Below are 8,644 nucleotides of genomic sequence, written 5' to 3' on the forward strand. Positions count from 1 at the left end.
TGGAGGCCTTGGCACGCCCATTCTCTCCCTCTCTCTCTCTCTCTCTCTCTCTCTCTCTCTAATAAATAAATTTAAATTAAAAATATCTTTAAAAGAAGCAAAAAAGCCGGGCATGGTGGCGCATGCCTTTAATCCCAGCACTCGGGAGGCAGAGGTAGGAGGATCGCCATGAGTTCGAGGCCACCCTGAAACTGCATAGTGGATTCCAGGTCAGAGCCTAAGCTAGAGTTAGAAAAAAAAAAAAAGAAATGTCACTAGGGCTAGGCTGATGAGATCTCAGTGGTAGAATGTTTGCCTAGCATTTATGAGGCCCTGTGTTAAATTAACTCTGCAAGGAAAAAGTCAGTAAATTGAGTAAGTTTTGTGTGCATATGAGGTATAGGATGCGTGTGTACGGAGGGCAGTGTGTGCCATGGTGCTCGTGTGGAGGGCACAGGACAGCTTTGGGTGTCAGTCCTTGCCTTCCACCTCATTCAAGGCAAGGTCTCTCCATGTGTTGTTCTCCATGCTACCTGTCCTGCAGGCTTCTGGAATATTCTGTCTCTGCTTCTTTTCTCACTATAGGCATGTTGAGATTACAAAGGATTATAATGCTCCAGTAAAAAAAGTAATCTCAAACTGGGCGTGGTGGTACATGTCTTTAATCCCAGCCCTTGGGAGGCAGAGATAGGAGGTTCACTATGAATTCAAGGCCACCCTGAGACTACATAGTGAATTCCAGGTCAGCCTGAGCTAGAGCAAGACCCTACCTTGAAAAACCAAAAACAAAATTAAACAAACAAACAAAAGGCAGATTAGTGGCCACACCAAAGCAGCATGGCAGGGAGGGGAGGATAAGCATAAAAAATACTACAATAGGGCTGGAGAGATGGCTTAGCGGGTAAGCACTTGCCTGTGAAGCCTAAGGACCCCAGTTCGAGGCTCGGTTCCCCAGGTCCCACGTTAGCCAGATGCACAAGGGGGTGCACGCGTCTGGAGTTCGTGTGCAGTGGCTGGAAGCCCTGGCGCGCCCATTCTCTCTCTCTCCCTCCATCTGTCTTTCTCTCTGTGTCTGTCGCTCTCAAATAAATAAATAAAAAATATTTTTAAAAAATACTACAATATACTCTTCGACCAAAAAGTGAGGGTGTGTAAGGAATTATTAGCCACAGCAGAGAAGCAGGAGAGACCCAGAGGTTCTAGAAACCACACAGCCCAGCCAGAATCAGCTCCAGCTGCAGCGGTCCTGAGCCGACAGGAGCAGAACCATAGTGAAGGGATTTTCCACTCACACCGGCCTCCTCACCAAATCAAAAAACCTGAAGCAGAAGACAGTTCTAGAACAGCCTGCACCAAAGCCAGGTACATAGGCCTGTACTGGAAGTGCTAATCGCACCTTCCATGTCAGGGCAGGTTATGTGTTAGATTTGATTGACGTCCTCTTGGTCAGCTTTACCATTCTTTTCTTTTAGGTTTTTTTTTTTTGAGGTAGAGTCTCCCTCTAGCCCAGGCTGATGTGGAATTCACTATATAGTCTCAGGGTGGCCTTGAACTCACTGCAGTCCTAACTACCTCTGCCTCCCGAGTGCTGGGATTAAAGGCATGTACCATCACGCCCGGCTACCTTTACCATTCTTTGTTCATTTTTATTTTTTATTTATTTATTTGACAGTGACAGACACAGAGAGAAAGACAGAGAGAGAGAGAGAGAAAGAGAGAGAGAGAGAGAGAGAGAATGGGCACGCCAGGGCTTCCAGCCTCTGCAAACGAACTCCAGACGCGTGCACCCCCTTGTGCATCTGGCTAACGTGGGACCTGGGGAACCGAGCCTCGAACCGGGGTCCTTAGGCTTCACAGGCAAGTGCTTAACCGCTAAGCCATCTCTCCAGCCCTACCTTTACCATTCTTAAATAAGCTGTATTTTGGGGTTGCCTTTTGTTGCTTTTGATGTTTCCTGACTGATAGAACATTTTTGTCATTTTCTTCTGTCATTCTTGGGGGCAGGGTCTCGCTAGGCCCCATGCTGACCTGGAACCCAGACATCTCAGCCTCCCAGTTGACAGGATGAAAGGTGTGGGGCGATGCACCCCCTGAGGGACTTTGGCGTCGTCAGATTACCAGTTTGTTTTGATCTGCACTCTTGCATAAATACTCCATGTTGGGTTTGATTGAGTGTGAATATTGCTCAGTTGAATTTGAGAATTTGCCTGTGTTTTGCCCCACCCAAGCCACTAGAATACTTGCATAGCAGGCAAATTCAACACCTCGGGTCACTTCTGCTGTTACTCTTGGAATAATATAAGAGCCACACCTGGCAACTTAGGCTCCTGCCCTGAAGATGAATAACATCTGACTTACATATCTAAGAATACAGCAGCTAATTCTAAAACCCAAGCACCAAATTAACTCAAGATGCAAAAATCTCTACATTATAATACAAGAAGCACACACACAAAAAAAATCAGACAATATAATTCCATCAAAAATTATAAATCCGGGCTGGAGAGATGGCTTAGCGGTTAAGCGCTTGCCTCTGAAGCCTAAGGACCCCGGTTCGAGGCTCAGTTCCCCAGGACCCACATTAGCCAGATGCACAAGGGGGTGCACGTGTCTGGAATTCGTTTGCAGTGGCCTGAAGCCCTGGCACGCCCATTCTCTCCCTCTCTCTGCCTCTTTCTCTCTCTGTCACTCTCAAGTAAATAAATAAAAATGAACAAAAAAAAATTTTTAAAAATTATAAATCCATGAGAAATTACTTCCAGGCTGGAGAGATGGCTTAGTGGTTAAGGCACTTGCCTGCAAAGCCACAGGAATCAGGTTTGACTCCCCAGGACCCATGTAAGCCAGATGCACAAGGAAGTACATGCATCTGGAGGTCGTTTGCAGAGGCTGGAAGCCCTGGCATGCCCATTCCCTCTCTCTCTCACACTCTACCTGCCTATTTCTGTATCCCTCTCATAAATAAATAAATAAATAAAATAGTTTTAAAGAAATGACTTCCAATGAGACTGATTTAGATCAAATGCCTGACAAAAAATTCAAAAGAATGGGCTGGGGCTGGAGAGATGGCTTAGCAGTTAAGGCACTTACAAAGCCAAAAGACCCAGGTTTAACTCCCCAGGACCCACATAAACCAGATGCACAAGGTGGTGCATGCATCTGAAGTTCTTTTGCAGTGGCTGGATGCCCTAGTGCACCCATTCTCTCTCTGTGTGTCTCTTTCTTTTTCTCTCACAAATAAAAATATAAATAAAAATTAAGTGCTCACTTTGGCAGCACATATAATAAAATTGGAATGATACAGAGAAGATTAGCATGGCCCCTGCACAAAGATGATGTGCAAATTTGTGAAGCATCCCATATTTAAAAAAAAAAAATTAAGCCAGGCATGGAGGTACACACCTTTAATCCCAGCACTTGGTAAGCAGAGGTAGGAGGATTGCCATGAGTTCAAGGCCACCTGAGGCTCCTGAGTGAATTCCCGGTCAGGCTGGGCTAGGACAAGACCCTACCTCGAAAAACCAAATTAAATTAAATTAAACTAAAAAGAATGAGGGAAAAAGAAAAAAAAAAAAGAGTGGGGATGTGGTGGCCTTTAATCCCAGCACTTGGGAGGCATAAGTAGGAGGATCTCCATGAGTTTGAGGCCACTCTGAGACTACATACTGAATTCCAGGTCAGCCTGAGCTAGAGTGAGACCCTACCTGGAAAAACAAAACAAAACAAACAAACAAACAAACAAAAATAGACCGGAGAGATTGTGTAGCAGTTAAGGAACTTGCCTGTGAAGCCTAAGAACTCATGTTTGAATCCCCAGCTCCCATATAAGCCAGACACACAGTAATGCATGCGCATAATGTCGCACATGTGCCCAAGGGGGCACACACATCTGGAATTCATTTGCAGTGGGTAAAGACCCTGGCATGCCCATTCTCTCTCTCTCTCTCTCTGCCTCTTTCTGTCTTTCTCTCAAATAACTACAAAAATAAAATAAAAGAATGCTAAGATCTATGTTCAAAGGAATCAAACAAGAAAACAAACTCCTGAACAAGTCTCAAAAGAACACAGGAGCTGGGGGTGGTGGCGCACGCCTTTAATCCCAGCACTCAGGAGGCAGAGGTAGGAAGATTGCTGTGAGTTCAAGGCCACCCTCAGGCTACAGAGTGAATTCCAGGTCAGCTTGGGCTAGAGTGAAACCCACCTCAAAAAAACAAACAAACAAAAATGCCAGAAGGGCTTGGAATGATGTATTTTAAGTTCTGAAAGATAATAACTGTCAATTAAGATTACTATATCCAGCAAAACTATGCATCCAAATTGACGGAGAAATAAGGACATTCCACAACAAAAACAGACTAAAAGAATATATGACCACTACGCCAGCTCCACAGAAAATACTTGAAGGAATCCTTCACACCAAAGAGAAAGAAAAGCACACACATAAGGAAACAGGAAAAAAATAAACCATACTCAAATACTAAATACAAGAGAGTAAAGGAGGGCTGGAGAAATGGCTTAGTGGTTAAGCACTTGCCTGTGAAGCCTAAGGACCCCGGTTCGAGGCTGGATTTCCCAGGACCCACATTAACCAGATGCACAAAGTGGCGCACGCATCTGGAGTTCATTTGCAGTGGCTGGAGGCCCTGGCACACCCATTCTCTCTCTCTCTCTCTCTATCTTCCTCTTCTGTCTCTGTCTGTTGCTCTCAAATAAATAGAGAGAGAGAGAGAGAGAGAGAGAGAGAGTAAAAGAACCCCAGGAAGTGTTACAAAACAAGAATAATGGCAAGAATAAATACATACCTTTCAATAACATTTCAATATCAATGGCCTCAATGCCTCAACCTGTGTCAAAAAGACATAGGCTTGCAGACTGGATTAAAGGCAGGATCCTTCTGTTTGTTGCCTCTAAGAAACTCAGCTCTCCATAAAATACAGGCACCATCTTATGTGAAAGGACGGAAAGTAGTATTTCAAGCAAGTGGGTCTAGAAAACAAGCAGGTATTGCTATCCTAATATCTGACAGGGTAGACATCAAACCAACACTAGTTAGGAAAGATAAAGAAGTTCACATTATATTGATTAAAAGAATAATCCTGGGCTGGAGAGATGGCTTAGCAGTTAAGCGCTTGCCTGTGAAGCCTAAGGACCCCGGTTCAAGGCTCGGTTCCCCAGGTCCCACGTTAGCCAGATGCACAAGGGGGCACATGCGTCTGGAGTTCATTTGCAGAGGCTGGAAGCCCTGGCACGCCCATTTTCTCTCTCTCCCTCTATCTGTCTTTCTCTCTGTGTCTGTCACTCTCAAATAAATAAATAAATAATTAAAAAAAATAAAAAAAAAATAAAAGAATAATCCAAAAGAAGGACATTACAATTCTAAACATATATGCACCTAACATGTGTGCTCCCAATTTCATCAAACAAACCCTATTAGACTTAAGTTCATAAATAACAGTGAACACAATTGTAGGGGGTGACTTCAGCACCCCATTCTCGTCAATTGACAGGTCATCCCTGCCAAAACATAGAGAAGCATCTGGATTAAATGATGTCATAGAACAAATAGACCTAACAGATACCTACAGAACATTCCATCCAAATGCCACAGAATACACATACGACCCAGGTTCAATTCCCCAGGATCTATGTAAGCCAAATGCACAAGGGGACACACGTGTCTGGAGTTCATTTGCAGCGGCGGGAGGCCCTGGGACACCCCTTCTCTCTCTCTACCTGCCTATTTCTCTCCCTCCCTCAAGTACATGAAAATAAAATATTTTTTAAAAGGTTATATGTATGTAAAAGAATTAAAGACAGAGTCCTTTTTATTTTTAATTTTTAGGTAAGGTCTCATTATATATCGCAGGCTGACCTGGAACTCATGGTCTTCCTGTTTCAATCTCTCAAATTGCTGAAATTATAGGATTGTGTTACCATTGTTTGAAAGTAATTGTCCTGGGCTGGAGAGATGGCTCAGCAGCCAAGGTGCTTGCCAGCAAAGCTGAAGGTACAAGGTTTGATTCCCTAGGACTCACGTAAGCCAGATGTACCAGGTGGGCATGGGTCTGGAGTTTGTTTGCAGTGGCTGAAGGCCCTGGTATGCCCTTTCTTTCTCTCAAATAAATAAGTAAGATATTTAAAAAAGAAAGTAGTTGGCCTATTGACCAACCATGCTGGCACTGAGAGGAAACCAGTTCCCTCCAGCCAGGCTTCATAGTGCTTGCTGGAAAGCCCTGTGGGAACGGCTGGAGAATAGCCGTTGCCAGCAGGGTGGGCAAGCAGGAGGTCCTGCCAGATAGGAAATCAACCCGCCAGGCTAGAAGCGAACACACCTGTGCAAAGTGGCACACAGCCGACATGGGTAACTGACTGCTCGCAGATTGGATATGAGATCCCCTCAGTAGGGGAGAACCCCATACATAGTTCTGGGAACAGAGATTCCTAAGGAAAGGAAGCCAGTAGATTCCAGAGAGAACCTCTGCTGCAAAGTCTAAGAGGAGAGCACATGCCCGTCAAGAAGTCTCTCTAATAACTAGGCTTATCCTCTTTAATCCAAGCTGCTGTCTCTTTTGGTTGGAGAACCTGTCTCATCTTGTTGTTGTTGTTTTTTACTTTTATTTTATTTCTCAATTTTTATTAACATTTTCCATGATTATAAAAAATACCCCATGGTAATACCCTCCTTGTTGTTTTTTTAATTAATTAAAAAAATATTTTACTTGCGGGGTGTGGTGGCACACGCCTTTAATCCCAGCACTGGGGAGGCAGAGGTAGGACGATCACCGTGAGTTCGAGGCCACCCTGAGACTCCATAGTGGATTCCAGGTCAGCCTTCGCTAGAGTGAGACCCTACCCCCCCAAATATTATTTATTTGCAAGGGGGGAGAGAGAGAGAGAGAGAATGGGCATGCCAGGGCCTCTAGCTACTGCAAACAAGGGTATCAAAGCTAGGTTGCTAGGCTTTGAGTATATATATGGAGAGAGAGAGAGAGAAAGGGAATGGGCACTGTTGCAGTCTGGTTCGTGTTGCTGTTAGAAATCATCCAACCAAGAGCAGCTTCTGGGAAAAAGAGATTTATTTTGGCTTACAGGCTCGAGGGGAAGCTCCACGATGGCAGGGGAAAACGATGGAATGAGCAGAGGGTGGACATCACCCCCTGGCCAAAATAAGGTGGGACACAGCAACAATAGGGTGTGCCAAACACTGGCATGGGGAAACTGGCTATAAAGCCCATAAGCCCGCCCCCAACAATACACTCCCTCCAGGAGGCGTTAATTCCCAAATATCCATCAGCTGGGAACCTAGCATTCAGAACACCTAAGTTTATGGGGAACACCTGAATCAAACCACCACAGGCACCTGAAGCCAACCTGGGTCCTTTGGCTTTGTAAGCAAGCACCTTAACTACTAAGCCATCTCTCCAGCCCTAAACTTTTTTGTTTGTTTACTCTTATTTATTTGAGAGTGACAGAGATTGAAAGAGTGAGAGAGAGAGAGAGAGGGAGAGAGGGAGGGAGGGAGGGAGAGAATGGACGCGCCAGGGCTTCCAGTCACTGCAAATGAACTCCAGATGTGTGAGCCCCTTTGTGCATCTGGCTAACATGGGTCCTGGAGAATCGAGCCTCGAACCGGGGTCCTTAGGCTTCACAGGCAAGCGCTTAACCACTAAGCCATCTCTCCAGCCCACTAAACTTTTGATTTTGAGTTTATTATAGACTCACATTCAGTTGTAAGAAGTTATCGGTCCTGTGCCCTTTGCCTAGCCTTCCCCACTGGTAACATTCTATAAATGGTTGCATAGTTCTTGCCTCCCGGTGGGACATGATCATTGTTGTTTTCATGTACTTTTTTTTTTTTTTTTTTTTTTGTATGCAGAGAGAGAAAGGGAGAGAGAATGGGCACAGCAGGACCTCCTGCTGCTGCAAATGAACTGCAGACACATGTACCTGTTTATATATCTGGCTTTACATGGGTACTGGCGAACTGAACCGAAGCCATTAGGCTTTGCAAATAAGTGACTTTAACCTCTGAGCCATCTCTCCAGCCCACAAATTTGTTATTTCAAGAATATTATTAAATAAAAACAAAAATACTACTTGCCAAAAAATATGGATATATGGTGGCACACGTCTTTAATCCCAGCACTCGGGAGGCAGAGGTAGAAGAACTGCCACAAGTTTGAGGCTGACCTGAGATGACACAGTGAATTCCAGGTCAGCCTGGGCTAGAGTGAGATCCTACCTCAAAAAACTAAAAATAAAAGCTGGGTGTTGTGACGCATGCCTTTAATCCCAGCACTCAGGAGGTAGAGGCAGGAGGATGGCCGAGAGTTCAAGGCCACCCTGAGACTACAGAGTGAGTTCCAGGTCAGCCTAGAGTAAAACCCTACCTTGAAAAACCAAACCAAACCAAACAAAAAACAAAAAACAAACAAAAAACAAATTATTTATAATAAACTCATTATTACATATAATTAGTGTATGCTAATAAAATACATTAAAAATAATATTATTTAAGCATCTGGAAGGCTGAGGCAAAAGATCTCAAGTTTGAGGATAGCTCCAGTTATAACAAGGTATAATAAAGTATATAACAAAATCCAGAATAGCCTGGGCTACATATTAAGGCTCTGTCTCAAAAAAATAATTTCTTTTGGACTGGAGA

The 8,644-nt window shown here is 44.3% G+C and overlaps 1 non-coding gene across 1 annotated transcript; it reads left to right on the plus strand.

The window, feature by feature from the left end:
* The first annotated feature begins 3,239 nt into the window (after nucleotides 1-3,239).
* LOC123455378 lies at nucleotides 3,240-3,346 on the plus strand. The gene has a single exon (XR_006633867.1). It is a non-coding gene; the product is annotated as a U6 spliceosomal RNA (small nuclear RNA).
* The last annotated feature ends 5,298 nt before the right edge of the window (nucleotides 3,347-8,644 follow it).

Source organism: Jaculus jaculus, chromosome 16 (genome assembly GCF_020740685.1).
Source record: "Jaculus jaculus isolate mJacJac1 chromosome 16, mJacJac1.mat.Y.cur, whole genome shotgun sequence".
Lineage (NCBI taxonomy): Eukaryota > Metazoa > Chordata > Mammalia > Rodentia > Dipodidae > Jaculus > Jaculus jaculus.